General features: G+C 39.0%; 2 pseudogenes; one reads left to right on the top strand and one right to left on the bottom strand.

Moving 5' to 3' along the window:
- The first annotated feature begins 929 nt into the window (after positions 1 to 929).
- On the top strand, positions 930 to 1,214 carry LOC103083048 (protein phosphatase 1 regulatory subunit 12A pseudogene; annotated as a pseudogene).
- An 8,026-nt stretch (positions 1,215 to 9,240) lies between these two features.
- LOC103082768 (protein S100-A11 pseudogene) lies at positions 9,241 to 18,620 on the bottom strand (annotated as a pseudogene).
- Positions 18,621 to 20,278: the final 1,658 nt, after the last annotated feature.

The raw sequence follows: 20,278 nt of genomic DNA, 5'->3' as shown, positions 1-20,278 counted from the left end.
AAAGAGGACCCAAAATACGAGCGAGAGAAAAAAAACAAAAACAAAAACAACACACACACACAACAAAGCAAGAAAAAATAAGCATAAGAGGAAATACGTTTCTACAGTGGAGGCTGGCAGAAAGCCACTGCAATTACTGCAGGTCAACCCTTGTCACCAGGCGGTCACCTTGGGCTGAGATCTGGGTTAACTACCAACAAATCCCTCAGCTGTACACACAGACCCTACTTTTAAAAGGTTCTTAGCAAATTCATCTGAGCTCCTCAGAAAGGGAAATCACTAGCGCTTAATTCACGACCTATCTATCCTCCATTCTATTCAAATAACGCAGCCAATAGGAAAATCCTCCGCCCTGAGCAAACGACTCGGCCGAGCTGAGACAGCCCTGGAGGCAGGTCGGCCCCGAAGAGCCTCCATACAACCCGACTGTTGGCCTCCGGAACCCTAGGAGCCCTCAGCGGGGCAGGACAACCTTCCTTCCCTGTCTCCGCCCTTCCAGGTTGGTCCCAGCCCCCGCTGCCCAGGCAGCCTGGACCACCCCCGCTTCCCTCCGGTGCCCTGGCCTCCCCCGCCGCGGCTCGCGGGAGCGCTCTTCCTGGGGCGGGCACAGGCCCATGGCGCATGCGCACTGGCCGAAGGGCGCCTCCCTGCTCGGGTCTCGCGAAGTTACGTTAGATTGGCCGCCGGTGACGGGTGGCCGGGCGGGGGGCGGGAGGGCTTCTGAAGTAGGAAGGGAGGTCCGCTCGGCCGGGCGCGCCGCCCCAGTGCTCTGTGGGATACTGGAAGTCTCGAGCGTCTCCTCCCGGTTCCCAGCCCTCTTCTGGCCAGCACTCATAGAAACAGTCACACACCCCCTGCCTCCCCTCTCTTCCCTCTCCGCCTCCCCTTTCCCCCCCTCGCGATAAGAAGACCCGGCGGCAGGAGAGGGGATGAAGATGGCGGACGCGAAGCAGAAGCGGAACGAGCAGCTGAAGCGCTGGATCGGCTCCGAGACGGACCTCGAGCCTCCCGTGGTGAAGCGCCAGAAGACCAAGGTGAAGTTCGATGATGGCGCCGTCTTCCTGGCTGCTTGCTCCAGCGGCGACACGGACGAGGTCCTCAAGCTGCTGCACCGCGGCGCTGATATCAATTACGCCAATGTGGACGGACTCACTGCCCTGCACCAGGTCTGTGCGCCCCGCCGCCGCTCTCCTGACCCTGCCGGTCCTCGTTAGCCTCCCGCCTGGGCCTCCCCTCGGCTCTTGGTCTCCTGAGGCTGGGGGCGGCGGGAGACTCCCTGCCGCGGGGTGAGGGGGCGGCTTCCCACCAAGGAGGGAGGGAGAGAACTGGTAGAGGGAGGGCCCTAGGCTTGGGGCCCCCTTCAGACCAGTTGGTGGTGGAGTATGGGAACCAGGAGATTTCCGGGGCAGAGGGGGAAAAGGACTGTGGTCCGCTTGGGGCCCCAGGGCCATTTGTGGACGTGTGTCTGGGATTTGGGGTCGAGATGGGGAGCGGTGTGGTGGAGTTGTGCCTGGGCCCCCTATGTCAGTGATGTCAGAGTCGGAGGACGGCGGATGCTGAAGAAAACTACGAACAAGAGGCACCGGGGACACTTGGGTAGAGGGACGTCTTTGGCTTGTTAGGAGGGCGTTGGGTTTATTGTAGTTTTTAGGACTTGATTATAAATGATGATAATAGTAATCAAGCGCCCTAAGCCGAGTGCCCTGAGCAGACGGTTTCCTGTTTTCTCCTTTATTACTCTTGGTCACTGGGGAGGGGGAAACGGTGTAATTTAGCTGATCTGCACCGGCTGAAGGGGAGAGGGTGAAAGTGGGTAGCGTGAGGAAGCGTTCTAAAGGGCTTGCCCACCGCGGGGCCGGAACGTACTAAAGAGTCTCTAACTTGGAGTAGCGTTTGCCGCAGTGTCAGAGATCCTTTGGCCCCAGGTCCAGGGGTGTGCATTGGGGTTAAAAAGAGAAGAATAAATACGAGGCACTCTTTTCAAAGCCGGTTACCAAGCTCTCATTTTTCTTTTGGGGGGTGGGAAAAAAGAAAGCTGTTCACGAACTTTTTTCAAAATGGATGCTTTGTGCATGTTAAAGTTTTATAGTAGTCTGATTGGGATCTCTCAATGTTAGCCAAATAAGGAGAAACTATTGGCAATCCGGAGATAATGTTGCTTTGCCTTTAACAGGCCAAAAGCAACACAACCACTTAGAGTTCTTCTTAAAAAGCAATTTTTCAGTGATGGTAATAGGTGTCAAAACATAAACTCTTTCCATTTTATTAGTGGACAACTTGGAATTACTAGAAAACGACTTAACAGCAATAGCTTCCCCTTACAATGAAAGACTTGTAAACTAACTCAAAGTTGCCTTGGTTATATGTGGAAGATGTTATATGTGGAAGATGTTGATTAATGCTGTAACAAAAACTTGTTTGGGAGGTTGAAACTTACGGTTTCATATTTCATGCATATTGCTGCTTTTTTAAAAGAGGTGTGTGGTGGCATTTTTCCTTTTACTCCTTCCTGTTTAGTGAATGATGACTGTTTTAAATTTTATTTAATTGAATTCTCATATCAAACTTGGCTTATAGCCTTTGTTTACAAAGTTGACTGGATGAACTGTAATGACTGACAAATTGCAGGACAAATCTGGAATTTAGCGTGTGGCACCCAGTAAAAATATAGCATGGTCTTTAGCTCTTTATCTGTTCCATTAATTTAGAGTCTCTAATGTATAACAAACTTTTTATTTGGCTGAGGTTTATTTTAAGCTATAGCATAACTCTAGATTCTAAAAACATGGTGTTGAAATGAAAGAAACTTTCGGCATTAGAAATGATAATGTAATTATGTAAGATGACTCTTCAAATTTCTTTCAAGTGTAGTTTACATGGTTTAGTATGGAATTGATTCAGGAAGACATATTATTGTATGCTTGAGGTCAGGATATGGTTGCATAATGGTTTATATCAGTATGTTTTATTAAAGTTGTCATATAGAAATGTAAAGTTATTACAGTTGTTGAGGAACCCAATTATATTGGCTTGGAGGAAGATCTTATTGGCTTAGGTAGAAAGAGAAAATACATCTAACAGGCTTCTTAGAGTTTTTTTTTTTTCTCCTCTAAATTTGGACATGTTGCAAGAATTATCAGACTTATCAAAGTCTTCCTGATTAACTGAATTCAGTGGTTAGTTTGGCATTATTTAGGTGTTGTCTTTATTAGATATTTTGTTTTAGCTGACAAACACTTAAGCAGAAGTTGCCAAGTTTACGCATAATCATTTGAATAATTTCTTTTTGTAATTTATTTGCACATTCCTTAACTCAGTGAAGCCAAAGTCTTTAAAATATCAACCATTAAAATTTTTATTATGTTTTCTCCACCCTCATTTCTCGTTTATTGACTCTTGTACTTTTTTGCCATTGTGACAGAGAACAAGGAGTTCGCTTTGGGCAAATTCAGAACAACAGATAGTGAAAGGTGATAAATAAAACTTTTTAAAAAAAGAATCAGAAAAATTTTTAACCTTAAAAATCTCTTGAATACCGATTGCTTTAAATACTTAAATTATAAAACCAAAATTGACCCATTGATTTGTTTAATAGCCCTTGAATAATTTTTTTTTTTAATTTAACCTCTTGAAAGCTCATAGAATAGCCAGAATGTTTTTACCAGATTAATTATTGGTTAGTCTTTTGGAATATTCATTTCCATTTTTGGTTTTGATCAAGTGTCTTTTTTTTTCTTTTATAAAGATTTTTTTAATGTGGACCTTTTTTTTTAAAGTCTTTATTGAATTTGTTACAATATTGCTTCTGTTTTATGTTTTTGTGGGTTTTTTTTGTTTTTTGTTTTTTTTGGCCACAAGGCATGTGGGATCCTAGCTCCCCGACGGAGGATCAAACCCGCACCCCCTGCATTGGAAGGCAAAGTCTTAACCACTGGGCCGCCAGGGAAGTCCCGATGGAGTGTCTTAAATTTCACTGTCCGGAGAAGAGTTTTAGGAACTTTACAACCCACAAATACACTTCTTAATCTAATATTTTACTTCCATTTTAATATAAACAGCTTATATTTAAAAGTTTCTTTAATTGGTTGAATGTTCTTTCTCATTAGAAGTTACGAAAGATAGTTTCCTTTTGTGTGTGTGTGTGTAAAAATAGGTCATTCATATAGGAGAAGAAGCAGTGTTTCTAGTCAAATTTCCTATCTTGGTCTCTAGAATAACCTCCCTTCCCCTAACCCCCTCCAGTAGCTAGAAAACAGTACTGAAGTTACATTATAAACTTTTGATTTTCTAGAACTGAGGTCTAGAGTAGAATTTCATTTTTATCAGTGGGCAATAATCAGCTCTGATTTAAGAGCTACCTGGTAGAGTCTTAATACTATATGATCTGTATCTTTATTTCAGTATACTTTATAAAGGTTTTAGGAGAGTAATAATAGTTTTCTATAGAATGCTTTATTGCTGATGCTTACTGATGCTGGTGTGCATAAAATACAGGACTGAGATTTCTTCCAACAGTTGTGAGTGTAGCCTTTTGATTTTACCTTAAAATCTTATCTGCTTCCTCTGTGCCTGTGACTTCCAAGTCAGTTTCCAGTTCTCACATTGCTGCAGAGCTCCAATCCCTCATTTCCATTTTTCTACTGATGACGAACTGTTGATTTAAAGTAAAATATTATTCAATATATTGTGATTTTATATTTAAAAATATATCTTCAAGTAGTGATGTAGTAAATAGAGGTCCACCCCCTTTGCCGTAGAATAGCAACTGTTTATTTACATCAATATCAGGAATTTCTTTAAATTCAACCTGAAATGAATATATTTCTTTCTTCACCAAACCTATTCTTCTCATTGATGCCTCTGTTTCTGATAATGATGTCATTAATCTCTAGATTAAGCTTTAAACATTTTAATTATTGTTTACTCATCCCCTTGTCTACATATAGACAATCAGTCTTCATAACTGCCTTCGCATCAATTCTTTTTCTTGCTGCTCTTACTGTCAATCTAGGTCATACCTTTATTATTTTTATCACTAGAGTAAAGTAATAGTCTAATTGCTTTCCCTTCCTCTTCTCTCCCTGGTCTAGTCTAGCATTCATACTGCTATCACATTAATCTTTTAGCAATATCATTTCAGTCATGTCACTCCTCTCCATAAATTCAGATTTAAGGTGTTTCACCATTTATGTTAGACCTGATATATCTCCACTGTGTTATATCCTACTCTTTTTACTTCCATGCCTATGGCCTTGCTTTTTCCACCGCTAGAATATACTCCCTCCCTCTTTGCCAATCAAAATCTTGGTCATTATTCAGGGTTCAACCCAGTTGTCCTCCAGAAAGGATCTTTCTGTCCTTTGAATTTGTATAATAACTATGTCACTGGAGAGACTCTCCTCTGGGGTGCTCATTTTACCTTACATTTTGCCTCTTTGCTGCTGTTAAAATGCTTCTTACTGAGTAGTGTGTGTTTTTAAGTTTGTCTTTCCTGGCTGACTGTAAGGACCCAATCTTCCACATTTTTGTATTTCCAGAGCCTGGCACATAGTAGGCGCTCACTAAAGATTTACTGAATTTTATCTTTTACCTCGTATCATAGATAGGAAGTTTTACAGTCATTTGTATGTTGTAAGATAAATCATTAAAACATTCACACCCAGCTACTTAGAGTACAGTTCTTGCACATGGTAGAACTTGTTGTGTATCTTCTGTGTAGATATTTTTCATGTCTTGAGATTTAAAAAAAATCTTAATATTAGCCTCCTTCCCATTAAGAAAATTCTGAACCAGTTTAACTATTGATTAAGAGAGAGAAAAATATTCACTCGAGTCATCAATTAATTTGCTACCTTCTTTATAAAGGTCTGAACTAGGTCCTATAGAGGAATACAGAGTAGAATTAAATCCATGTTCTTTGCTATTATAATTCTAAAATAAAGTTTTCCTTTTGCTTTTCAATACATACAGACTTGCAGGTAAGTTTAATATTACATCCCTTTGCTCTTAAAATACAAATTTTATCTACTTCTGAGGGAGCCATTTGAAGCTTTTTTGAGGAATATGTGACTCCCCGCTTGTCAGTAAAAGGGAATACTTTTGTTGAGTTTTTTCTCAAGTGCTTAATCTTCTCAGCCAAGCCATTTTCACTGAATCATAATCTGAAATGTAACTCTCTTTTAAAAAGTATTCTAATGGGGCTACTTAAAGTGTTTTCCAACCAAAAAGAAAAGAGACTGGAAGCAGCTGATATTGAATCTCTTGTTAGAGAATAGTGTAATTGCTGTATATGAGAAATCTCTTTAAAACTGAATGTAGAGTTTATAATTGTTTACTTTTTTTTTTTGGTGGGGGATATTAAGAACTTGGAAGAATCTGTTGGATACCTTATAACTAATATTAAAATCTTTGTTTAAAAAATATACAGTATAAGTTATTTTCTCTACATAATCTTATTTAAATGGCTGTCTCTTCAAACTTTTTATTGAAATCATCCTAACCATAAAAAACAAACAAACAGAAAAAACGTAAACAAAATTTCTAACCCCAAACTGGCCCCTCGCTTCCTACAAATAAATGGACAACCCTAGCCATAAATGGGGTATTCTGGTAGGGCACCAGTGCCCACAGTGCTGTTGTTATAACGCCTTCTCTGCAGTTGTGCTTCCTGGCAATAGTTTTGTGGTCTGACTTTGAAGTGTCATAACCAAGACCATCTTTCATGTACTTCAGCTACAGTGTGATTGCAAGCTGTGACTGAGCACTTTCTAGTATAGCCAGGTATGATGACAAAGAAGACAGCCAGTCATTGTCCCTGCCCTAACACAGCTTGCAGTGTATTAGGGTATATAGATAAACATAAGGAAATTATACATTTATGTCAGTTATGTGTAATGATATGTAATGGTTGTAGTACAGAGTGGTGTGGAAGTTGATGAAGGCACATCTCACCTTGATTTGGGGAAGGGGAAGTCTTCCTGGAGAAAGTTATTATTTAAGCTGCTGCATGATGAGTAAAAGTTAGCCAAAGTTGTAAGGGAGGGGAGGGTATTGGAAACTATTTCAGAGAGAGGGAATAGTATGTGCAAAGAGCTGGAGGTGTATAGAAGTGTTGAAGGATTTTAATCAGGTTAAATGAGACAAATTTTCTCTTTAAGAAAAATCACTTTGGCTGCAGCATGGAGAATGCAACTGAAAAGAGGACAAGACTGGAGGCAGGGAGGCTAGTTCAGGAACTTGAGGAGTCTAAGAGAGGTGAACTAGCTTAGTGGAGGTGAAGTTGGTAAATAGTAGATGAACTCAGGACATATTTAAGAGATAGAATTGGTAGGAATTGGAAGGGGTTTGAAGTGAGGGAATAGAGGCAAAGATGTGGGTGCACTTGGTTTCCGGTTTGGATGACTAGGTGAATGGAGTGCTTTTCACAGGGTGTGTTCATTCAGTAAATACTTTGTGCTTACTGTATAGGTCAGGAGCAGAGTATATTTGAATGCTATTGGGGGAGACAGGCTGTAAGCAAGAAATTACAATCAACTGTGAAGTATGCTAAAGGACACATAGGATATTGAGGAGAGGTGGCCTACTTATAAATAATATATAAAAATCTTGTTTGGAGGGTGTCTTGTCTTGGAATTAGCCTGTTTTCTTAGATCTATTTGAATACCAAATAGAAAAGAATTTATGAGGCTACAGGAAAACCACAGGATAAGGATTCATGATTAGAGTTTTTAGGGCTTTGGTGAACTGTCCAAAAATACATGCAAAGTTTTGTGTTTGATTTTCTTTGCCTTTCACTTCAGAAGAATTAATTAAGAACTTTTAAGTAAGATCAGATATTGAGGAGGGATATGGGGATGTGGAGAGGTAGAGCACAGAACTGTTGGAGGGCAATAAAGGAGTGGTAGTTGTAACAATGTAAAAGTCTTTCATTGCCTGAAATAATGCTCTGTGAAAATAAGGTCATAGGTTAAAATGAGAGGTGAGAGTACATTTCTCAGAGCATGTTGGATTTTGCTAAGAATTGTACAGTTAAAGAATTCATTCAGGGCTTCCCTGGTGGAACAGTGGTTGAGAGTCTGCATGCCGATGCAGGGGACACGGGTTCGTGCCCCGGTCCGGGAAGATCCCACGTGCCGCAGAGCAGCTAGGCCCATGAGCCATGGCCGCTGAGCCTGCGCGGCCGCTCAGCCTGCGCATCCGGAGCCTGTGCTCCGCAACGGGAGAGGCCACAACAGTGAGAGGCCCAGGTAAAAAAAAAAAAAAAAAAGAATTCATTCAACAGTCTCTGGCAATTCCTTGGAGGTCCAGTGGTTAGGACTCTGGGCTTCCATTGCGGTGGGCACGGGTTTGATCTCTGGTCGGGGAACTAAGCTCCTGCAAGCCGCACAGTGCAACCAAAAAAGAAAAAAAAAAAGTCCTCTAACTTTTTTCGGTTTCTAAATTTAGTAATCTGTGTTTTCAGGGAAAATAAAATATTAGCTTTAACTAAAAAACTTATACATTGATATATTTTTTCTTTTTTGCTCAAAATATTACTAGAGTTGCTTTGAGTATTTGTGACTTTTTTGCATATTTTAATGTTTTTTTAAAGTTGCATAGGTAATGAGAAAAGTAGCAGTTCTATAAAAAGGTTGTGTGGGTTATTTTGACCTTGAGCAAGCATCATTGGGTTTGTTTTAGTTTAAGTGAAATAGGAAATGGTTATTATATATTTTTTTGTACTCTCATATTTCTTTGTTTATTTGTTTGTTTATTCATTTGTTGTTTTCCCCCCACTAGAAGGTAACCTCAGTGAAGGCAGGACCTTGTCTGTCTTGCTGACTGTATCCTCAGAGCCTATGACAGTACCGTAGTAGGGGTATATAGACATTTAATGAGTGAAAAGTGACGTCTCTCCATCAGTCTGAGAAATTTAGAGATGATTATGTTGGTATCATTAATTGTGATTATGTATACACCCAAGATGCACTTTTACTATTTACTTTGCAACTTCTGGTAACTGTTTCCATCAATCTAATTTATATTCCTCCCAGTCATCTCCCTCCCTTGCACAAATTTACTGACCCTCCAGTGTGTGCTTTAAAAAACAATATGCTTTTATTACTGCCAGCCGGAGTGGCCTGCATGGGGTGGTGGGCACGCTGGGCTCAGGGTATGTGTGGGCTGTGAGGGGTAGATGATAATTGGGAGGCTGAAGGAAAGGGAGTGGGGCTGGAGGCCAGGCCCAAAGACTCCTCCGATTTACTTCAGGGAATAGGTAGACTTAATAAAGGAGTCATGGCAAGCTATGGCCAGGCCTCCAATAAGATTAAGAAATTCTTGGAAATCTAGCTGCCCATCAGAGTCGAGGTCCAGTTTCTTCATCATGCGGTCAAGGACACCAGGGTCCTTCTGTTTTTTTGTGAAGGCACCCAGCTCTGTATTCATGAAGATAAGGAACTTGGCCTTGGAGAGTTTGCTGTTGTTACCGTCCCTTCCAGCATGCTTTTGGAAAACAGCAATTAGAGACTCGATGCACTGTTCAGTCTCTGTAGGGCTGGAAACTTGCTATGTCGGAGAGGAGCGAGGCACGGGGCTGCAAGTGGGGAGTGGCACGGCGAGCCTGGTTACTATATATATTAAACCTTAATTCAAAATTACCGTGGCATTTTTTCCCCTTTTTAACCCACACTTGACATTTAAAGCCAGTCTTATTGGGGAGTTGGGGGGAGATTATGTGTATGTTTGTTTTATGTGTGAAATAGACGGATGATACATAAATTGTTCCCTTTTAAATTACACTTAAGTGTCAGTTAGTTGCAAGACAGTATGTATGATGTGATTCCATTTGGGGGAAATGTTGTTTGCATAGAAAAAAATCTGGGGAAATTACCCCAACTATTAATGGTTATGGATATTCTGGATTATGTCCTCTTTGAATCTTTTACAACAAGCAGAAAAAAGTGATGAAGATGAATCTGAACTGGAGACAAATGCCTGAATGGCTACTTCCAGTAATGTATTCAGGATTAAATATAGAGACATTGACATAATGTATGTTAGTTTGCTAGTCTTTGTCCACTCAAGGAAGCTGGTGTTTTAAATATTTATTTCTATATTATGCCTATCTTTTCTCTGAACCTTTTATTTCATAAGGAAATATTGATTGTCATTATGATGTACACCTTGGGAGAGTTTTACAAGTAAGAAAATGAATTAGGGGTTTAGTCGGATGTATTTTGAAGCTTTTGGCAAGTAGACTACCAAGAAAAGATAAGCATAATTTCCAAAAAAGTAGATAGTTTTGAGGAATAAAGGGATTTTAAAAGATAGAAGAGCAATTTTTATACAGTGAGCTCTTTTGCCTTGTTTTATATGAATATGAAAATTATGAATTTAATGATATCTGTTTTAAGAATGAATTGAAAAAATGGCCTCAAATCTCTTAGAATCAGGAATGGTGAAGCTTAGAGTTATGTGAATTTTGTGAAAATATTTTTTTTTTTTTTGCGGTACGCGGGCCTCTCACTGCTGTGGCCTCTCCTGTTGCGGAGCACAGGCTCCGGACGCGCAGGCTCAGCGGCCATGGCTCATGGGCCCAGCCGCTCCGCGGCACGTGGGATCCTCCCAGACCAGGGCACGAACCCGTGTCCCCTGCATCGGCAGGTGGACTCTCAACCACTGCGCCACCAGGGAAGCCCGTGAAAATATTTTTGAAGACAGTGAAAAGAGGGCTTTTAAGAGTTGTGAAATGGAGCAAGACTAGGAAGAAGGAAATAACTGATGGCATAGCCCTTAATTTACATGTACATTTGTTAAAAATGGTCTTCTACTGTAACCAGCAGAATTCTAATATCCGTTATTAAGCGTATAGTTTTAGAAGAGGTTATGTTGTTCACTAGATGCCCATTTGAGTTTTCTGAAAACAAGTTTTGTGTTGACCTATCTTTACTTCCTTTTTTGACAAGGTTGGTAAGTTCAAATGAGGGAAATGTTGCAAACCTAGTGTAGCTTGATTTTGTAGTACAGCACTTGGACAGGCTCTTGTTAGATCTTTGCGGTTAACATGACAAAAATCTGACATGAATATTAGCAGGATTGGATGGATTAACCGCTGGATGAACCACTGTATACACGTCAGTCTACTGATTAATCACTCAATGTCAACCCAGAGGAAGGACTAAAGTGTAGTGGTCCTTGTGTTCTTGACCCTATCTTATTCAACATTTTAGTAAATTAAACTGTAGAAGCTGAGAGAGAACTCTAAAAAGTGTGAAGTAGTAGGTTTTAAACAGTAAAATGAAAAGATAATGGATATTAATGTAAAATTCTGCATTAAAATATTGATGGCTATAGGTTGGTAGAGACCATCTTTGACAAACATGAGAAAAATGTTGCTTGAAAGTTTAAAAGGAAGCCCAGTGTCTGACAACAGTATAATCATTAAAAAATGTACTAATTCAGTGTAAAGCTAAATTAGTATTTAGTCTAGATTTTAAAAAAAATCCGTTCCTTTATACTGTTAGATCACATCTGCAGAACTGTGTCTAGTTCTACAGTTTGAGATTTGTCTACTGTTTCAGCAGATCTTACCAGTTACAGCCTTTTTTTGATTACTCACCGGTGGAATGGCTTTGTATAATAAAATTATTTCTACCGAGGAAAACCTGTATTCCAGTCCTTTTTCTAGATTTGTTAACAAATGTATACATAATTATATACACACAGTTGCAGTTCTTCATATATCTTAAGACCCCCCAAATCATCAGCTCAACTATTTTCTTTTGAGCCCCTCGAAAAAGAAAGGGAGCCAGTTTTCAAAGCCACATTACTTAGCCGTGGTATTAGGAGAGCCACTAGTAGTAAAGTGGTAGAAGGACCTCTTGCACATGTTAGTTAGGATTCTTTGTTTTAAGTAAGAAAAGCCCATTGGAACTAGCCTAAATAAAGTAATTCACTGTAAGATTATAGAGATGTCGTACAGAATCTGGGCTTCTGGAATGAATTACAGCCAGGAAGTATATGCAACCCGGGAAGTCTTCTAAGTTTCTCATCATTGTTTTCACCAAATCCACTTTATTCTTTTTTACAGCAAACTAGATTTCTTGTTTTCCCAGTTCTGAAGGCGAAATAAAAGGGCACCAACAATTTCAGAATTTGTATCTGGTCTAGATATCCAGAGAGATTGATCTCCATCTCAGTTCTAATTCCAGATTCCCAGGAAAGGGAACAATTGATCCACCTTAGGTTATTCATATATCATCTGAGGTCATCAACGGTAGCTGGTGGGGTTGGGTGCTTCTGAGCAAACATACCTACTCTGTCATTCTAAATAATGTATTATGAGGAAATGAGGAAGACAAAGCTAGAATTAATAAGTGAGTTCATAAAGAAGCAAATATCGATTGTATAAATGCACAATCTATAAAAATGAAAAAGCATAAATAAACGTTAAATCTTAAATCAGCAGTTCGCAAACCTTTCTGTTTCAAGGCCCCCTTTATACTCTTAAAACTTGAGAACAGACTGCACCAAACAGGGCAAGTAAAACTGGGGAAATCTGAATAAGATAGATGGATTATGTATCAATGTCAGTGTCATGGATATAATATTACTGTATACAGTTTTCACAAAATTTTACCATTAAGAGAAACTGCAAAAGAATATCTCTATTATTTCTTACAACTATCTGTGAATCTATAATTAACTTAATAAAATATTAAAAATTTTGTTTATTATTATTTTTTCTCTATTATTATTTTAATGTAAAAAAATAGTGAAGAACCCAAAGACCTATTTTGTTTATGTTGGCTGTCTTCCAGTATTTAACAAATTAGAAAGTAAAGCCCAAAAATCTTAAAAATTTTATTTATTTAAAAATAATAACTCATCAGGCTTCCCTGGTGGCGCAGTGTTTAAGAGTCCGCCTGCCGATCCAGGGGGAAGATCCCACATGCCGCGGAGCGGCTGGGCCCGTGAGCCATGGCCGCTGAGCCTGCGTGTCCGGAGCCCGTGCTCCGCAAGGGGAGAGGCCACAACAGTGAGAGGCCCGCATACCGCAAAATAAATAAATAAATAAATAAATAATAATAATAACTCATATGCCAATGTAAATAACATGTTTATGAAAGATAAGCATTTTTCAAGTCAAAAAATTTAAGAAGGACATTGTTTTACATTTTGCAGATTTTTTTTTCTTTTTTTTTTTTTTACGGTACGCGGGCCTCTCACCGTTGCGGCCTCTCCCGCTGCGGAGCACAGGCTGCGGACGCGCAAGCTCAGCGGCCATGGCTCACGGGCCCAGCCGCTCCGCGGCATGTGGGATCCTCCCAGACTGGGGCACGAACCCGTGTCCCCTGCATCGGCAGGTGGACTCTCAACCACTGCGTCACCAGGGAAGCCCCTGCAGATTTTAATGTCTTGCTTAATAGAAGATAAATGGATTCTCGTAACTATTTCTGCACATAAGTCTGTTGTGATTTCACATATTTAGCTTCTGAAAAATTCCACCATACACTTGTGAGAGAATGAGAGTATTAACCTTGCCAGACTTCCTGTAAGGGTTTCAGAGAACATCTGAGCTAAGTAAGTGAAGGGATATATAATACCATGTTCTTGGTTTGGAAGATTGTCTATTATAAAGAAGTTAATTCCAAACCAATCACAGATTCAACACAAGCTGAACCAAAATCCTAGTTGTGTGTGTGTGTGTGTGTGTGAAAAATGACACTGATACATAAATGAAAAAAGCCAGATATAGCCAGGTTAATCTTTAAGAACAAAAAGGTGAGAGGGGAGGGGCAGATTGGGAGTTTGGGATTGACGTGTACACACTGATGTATTTAAAATAGGTAATCGACAAGGACCCTACTGTACAGCACAGGGAACTCTGCTCAATACTGTATAAAAACCTAAATGGGAAAAGAATTTGAAAAAGAATAGATACATGTATATATATAACTGAATCTCTTTGCTGTACACCTGAAACTAACAAACATTGTTAATCAACCCTACTCTGATATAAAATAAAAAATTTAAAAAAACAACAGAAAGGTGCGAGGACTTATTTACTCTGATGGAAAATAAATGGAACTCAGTCAACCTATCCATATGGAAAAAGAGTTGACACCCTATACTTTGCACCATACACAAAGATCACTTTGAGATGGATTGTAGGTCTAAATGTGAGATATATAATAATAGATATTGAAGAAGGTAACATATGAAGATATCTTTATAAACTTCAGGTAGGGAAAATATGTTTAAACAGGACACAAAAATCATTAACCATAAAAGAAAAGACTGATTAATTGGAGTGCATTAAAATGAAGAATTTCTGTCCCTCAAAAGATAGCATTAAGAGAAGTAAGCTTCAGAACGGGAAGATATTTGTCTCACATACAGTTGACATAGGGCTTACATTCAGGGGTGTGTATGTGTGTGTATGTATGTATTAAACTACAAATGAGTAAGAAAAAATCCACAATCAGGCACATCACAAAAGGAAATATTCAAATGGTGATAAATGTTCACCATTAATATTCAAATGGTGTTAAATGACAAAAACTTATTCAATATCGTTCATCAGAGAAATGCAAGTTAAGATCACAGTAAGGTGTTAGTACATATCCACCAGAATGGCTAAAATTTAAAAGACTGATAATACTAAATGCTGAGAAGGATGTGGAGAAGCCAGAATTCTTATACACTGCTGGTATAAGAAGTATGTGAGATTTCAAATGAATTCAAATATTTTTAAAAGTTATCTCTTTTGCTAGGTTAGACATGTATAATACCAATGGAAACATTTACTCTGGATTACTACATCTTTTTTTTTTTTTTTTTTGAGGTACGCGGGCCTCTCACTGTTGTGGCCTCTCCCTGTTGTGGCCTCTCCCATTGCAGAGCACAGGCTCTGGACGCACAGGCTCAGCGGCCATGGCCCACGGGCCCAGTCATTCCGCGGCATGTGGGATCTTCCCGGACCGGGGCACGAACCTGTGTCCCCTGCATCGTCAGGCAGACTCTCAACCACTGCGCCACCAGGGAAGTCCTACTACATCTTTTTTAATAAATTTTTTTTAATTAAAATTTTTTTTTTTTTATATTTGGCTGCCTTGGGTCTTTGTTGCTGCACCTGGGCTTTCTCTAGTTGTGGCGAGCAGGCACTACTCTTGGTTGTGGTGCATGGGCTTCTCATTGTGGTGGCTTTTCTTGTTGCGGAACACGGGCTCTAGGCGTGCAGGCTTCAGTAGTTGTGGCACGTGGGCTCTAGAGCACAGGCTCAGTAGTTGTGGCACATGGGCTTAGTTGCTCCGCAGCATGTGGGATCTTCCCGGACAAGGGATTGAACTCGTGTCCCCTGCATTGGCAGGTGGATTCTTAACCACTGTGCCACCAGGGAAGTCTCTGGATTACTACATCTTTTAAAGCTGAAATTTCACAAGAGACTGCTGAGGCTCCTTATTAAACTGATTCATTATAAAACTGTTAGAATTTATATTTGTAGAGGGCAGAGATTCTCTTATACTGATTAGTTGGTGATTGAACTATGAGTATTTCATGAATTTAACAATGTTTGTTGAGTTCTTTGTATGTGCCAGGCTTGGTACTAGGAGCTAAGGAATACAGACAAACTTTTGTTCTCATTAATCGAATGATCAATCAGTGTTGAGTATTTTGAAGGAAAAGCATAAAATATTGTATATGTCAAATATATTTCATTTAAAAATGCATAATAAAGGGAACGAAAGGTTTTGAGAGTTTGGATGGGATCTCTGTGGAAGTGATGGTTGAACTGAGAGCTGAAGGATGAATTGGTATGACTTGGTAAAGTTGGTAGAGAGTGGAGGGGTAGAATCTTGAGGAATAGGTTCTGGACAAAGGAAACAACATATAAAAGCCCTTCATAGGAAGGAGGGAGGGAGCAAGGCCCAAGGAAGAACCCAATGGAAGTGTGACCAGAGCACACTGATGAGAAGAATGGTACCACAAGAGGTATAGAGAGGTAGGTCGAGGTCAGATCTGGTAGGCCCCAGTAAGTCCTATTAAATCCATTTCATACTGAGAGCTCTAGAAATGCATTGGAGATATTTAATTGCCTTAATATAATGAGATTTGCATTTTTAAGAGACAACTGCTGCCTATAGAAAAGATTGAGGTGTGGGGGAGGAGGGAAGAGGGAGTTCTACCAGGAGGCCAATTCCAGAGGCTATTGCAGTAGTTCAGACAACAGATCTTTTCTCAGATGGCTCTTCAGTTGAACACTGGTATTTTACAAGATGTTAAAAGGTATTCTAGGTGGGGGAGGGTGTAAGAATTCTGTGGTTTGTATGTTTGAGATGATTCATAAAACAAAGGTAAGGTAAAATTTTTCACAGTCTTTAAAATGTGCTGAAGGAGGCGAGTGAGGAAGGAGCTGAACCCAGGTGATGGAAATGCAATCAGGGTTTTGGGCCTGAAGGAGGTTTAGTTTTAGGAAATGGAGAATAGCCTGTGAAGGAAGATTGGGAGGATGCATGGTGGCAAGCCCAGAAGTATAGACTTGGTGTATAAATTGGTAAATAATATAACACTGGGGGCTTCCCTGGTGGCACAGAGGTTGAGAGTCCACCTGCCAATGCAGGGGACACGGGTTCGTGCCCCGCTCCGGGAAGATCCCACATGCCGCAGAGCGGCTGGGCCCGTGAGCCATGGCTGCTGAGCCTGCGCATCCAGAGCCTATGCTCCACAACCAGAGAGGCCACAACAGTGAGAGGCCCGCGTACCACAAAAAAAAAAAAAAAAAAAAAAAAAAGAAAGAAAATATAACACTGGAGTGAATGAATTGCGGTCCATTGGAGGAAATTTATTTGATAGTTATGGAAAATAGCAGCTTGGAAGCCATTTCAGTAGTTCAGCTCAGAGATGAAAATATTCCTTCCAGTGTCCCTTTGATTTTATTTGATACTGTAGGTTTCCTATTTACCAAGAAAGAGTTGGGTTTTGGATCAGTATTTTATCATTTTTATCTTTAGAATTCTTTGCTAAAGTTACAAAGTGATTTTTATTAGATGTTATAAGAAGTTAGGAATTGATGCATTTTTTTCTGCTTTCCAAGTCAGTAATATTAACTTTCTTAGCCACTGGCTACATTCTCTGTTTTAATAGAGTTGCATATACTGAATACTAAATTGAGAAATTTTTAAATAATTTGAACTGATAGTATTCAGCTTTGTACAGTGACTAACCCTCAAAATTGGAGGGTTGTTTTTTTATTCATGTGTTCTAATGCATTAACTCTCATATGTTCTAATGCATTAACTCTTTTTTTAGGAGTGGAATTCATAGTGGAGTAAACAAGATTTAAAGTATTTTAATTTTGTGTAGCTCTTAGAAAGATCAGAAAAAAATTTTTTAGGACAAAGTAATTAATGGATATTATATTTTGATATATACTTTGAATGTTCATTTTAATTGTTGTCATAGTTATTCCATCCAGTTCTGTTTGAGTTGGGTCTTTCAGACTAACTCACATAGGCCCTTTTCTCACCCAATAAGCTCCTCTCTCCTTTAGTCCCACCCAAATAATAACTATGATTTGTTGTCAGTTTACAAAATGATTCCTCCCCTTTTTATTGTGAAAATGATATGACATTAAACAGAGGCTATGGTTAGGGCATAGAACTTTTAGTTTGTAACAGGTTCTTATAAAAAGTGTGGGAATTCACATCTCTCCATCTTCAGAGGGACTGATCTCATGGGAATAATAAATAGTAAATATAAATAATAATGTTTAACTATATAATAAACACTGTTTTAGGCAGTTGTATTGTCTCACAACAATCATATGAGGTAAATATTTTTAATCTTATTTTTCTTTTATACCAATGAAAAAAATGAGATGCAGTTGTGACTCCAAAGTCACAACAAAGCTTATACATTGCAGAGCTGGGAGTTGGATCTGGGTAGTTTGACTCAACATTATTCTCATAAACACTGTGTTATAGTGCCTCTGGGCTACTTGAATCACCAGATTCTACCTCTCTTGGTATCCTAAAGAATCCCTGGAGCTAATTATAGTTCAGTAGATAGGCTAGAGCAGATCTGGTAGATCAGTTATCTAAAGTGTACCAATGGGGTATGCCAAGAAGCTCCCTTTATACAGCCAGGGAACACCAACGTTTGCTTTTGCCAGCTAATATTCTCTACTGTCCCAGAGCTTGCTGTTTATGATTGTAGGTGCTATTAGACAAGAAATGTAGGACCCTGACTGATAGTGGTATAGTTAATTTTTGAATTATCAGTCCTTGGTTCTAAATAACTTTACCTGAAATATAGTAACTGAACATATAATGACTAAAGTGTAACACAGAACTAACAGGTCACTGGTTTATATTAGTATTTTACGATTCTGTTAAGTTCTTTAAGATGTTCCTTTTGTCAAGACATCATGTAAAAAGCATCATTGAATGCTTTTGTCTTGTTTTCAATTTACATGAATGGGATCATATACCTGCTTTTCTGCTAGCTTCTGCTCTTCTATTAAGTCATTTTTTCCATTACTAAAAGCTTGTTTGTTTTCATTGGATAATCTGATTCCAAGTTTAGAACTTCTGCATTTTACAGAACTGTGGATGACAGGAAGGTAAAAAACAAAAAGACTACAAGAAAAGCCGTTACTAGTTTCATTAGAAAATTCAAAGGCATCTGTTGTTTTCTGTTATTAACTGTTGTCTTCCTATTTTGGAATAAAAGTAAAACTAGACCCTAGTTTAGGTATGGCAGTCATCATTGATACTTACTGTTCCACAAGCATTATGCTCTTTGAAGATTTGTAATAGTTAAATACGGTGCTTTGGATCATCATCCTGTTTTAAATTGAAGTAAATTTTAGGAAAGATTCTACTCTTTACTCTGTAAGACACTGTAAAATTTAACATTGTTTAAAGAAAGCTTTATATAGGAGAAATGAATTATGAGTTAGTATCCTAACTAAACATTTCCAGTCCCAGAGGCACATTTATATGAAGAAGCCTTCTATTCTTTCAGAAATTTACTGTAGCAAGTAGTCTGATTGCTCCTGAGGCTAATAGTGGAGATCACTCCCTTTAAAATGCTATGAACCCTTATTAACCAATACACCATAGAGTATAGCAGTCTTCCAATTTTTAAAGAAAATAGATTTATTTTTATATACAGTAATAAAATGAGGTTAAGTCCACCATTAGTGAAAGTAGACAGTAGTAGAATAAAGGTGCTTGCTCTATTTACCAATTTCTTGTTTTCATCTCCTCCCAAGGAAATATTCTATACTTTAAAATTTTTATTGTAAACTTGATGATCTTTTTTGTTAGTACAGGCTGAGTATCTTTGGACACTCAAAATTTTTCCCTCCAATTGTGAAGGTAAATTTTATGTTGTTAGCTGTCTTTGAAAGCTGAAGTATGTTTATCATAAATGAAGAATCATGAGCAATGAGTTCCAGTAGAACTAAGAAAAGCATTAGGACTTGTCTTAATTTCTTAGGGTAATTGGGAAGTTTATCAAAAGGCATTTTACTTCTCTTTGTTATCTTTTTCACAAGGGCTGCCTTCTAGGTGGCAGCTACACTCCTTCAACCTGCCTCTCTCCTGTACTAATATACTTTATTAGTGAGAGGAGCCAGAGAATTATTTTAACCTATATTTACATATTAATGAAATATATTTTAAAATTGAATTATGCATGAATAAAAATAAACTTAGATAATTTATGAAGTATAATCAGTCTTATATACAATAAGCAATGAAAAGCCATCTGATTTTTTTCTATTGATATTTGCTAAATGTTCACTTTTTTTAGTTTTTTTTTTCTTTTTAATTTTGTTATACATAAGCCCTATAGAGAACTTGGAAATACTAAAAAAAGAAGAAAACAGAGAGAGAGAGAGAAAAGGAAAAAAAGGTAGTCCCTTTACTCTATGTTAATGAATTTCCTTGCAGTCCCTCTACCTTGCATAGGTGTATGTCTGTGTTTGTGTGTATTTTTTATATACTCTCAATCGTACTGTTGATACATTCCAGCACTCAACTGTTACCATTAGTGTATATTATTAAGCTCTAGTGGTGCTATCTTTAGATTAGTGGGCTTTTCAATTTTATTTTGTTAGAATATTTACATAAAAATTTGCAGGGCTTCCCTGGTGGCGCAGTGGTTGAGGGTCTGCCTGCCGGGGCAGGGGACACCGTTCGTGCCCCCGGTCCGGGAGGATCCCACATGCTGCGGAGCGGCTGGACCCGTGAGCCATGGCCGCTGAGCCTGCGCGTCCGGAGCCTGTGCT

This window comes from Lipotes vexillifer, unplaced genomic scaffold (genome assembly GCF_000442215.2).
Source record: "Lipotes vexillifer unplaced genomic scaffold, Lipotes_vexillifer_v1.1 scaffold117, whole genome shotgun sequence".
NCBI classification, from domain to species: Eukaryota; Metazoa; Chordata; class Mammalia; order Artiodactyla; family Lipotidae; genus Lipotes; species Lipotes vexillifer.
Note: the sequence above shows the minus strand (reverse complement) of the source record. Positions and strands in the feature narration are given on the sequence as shown.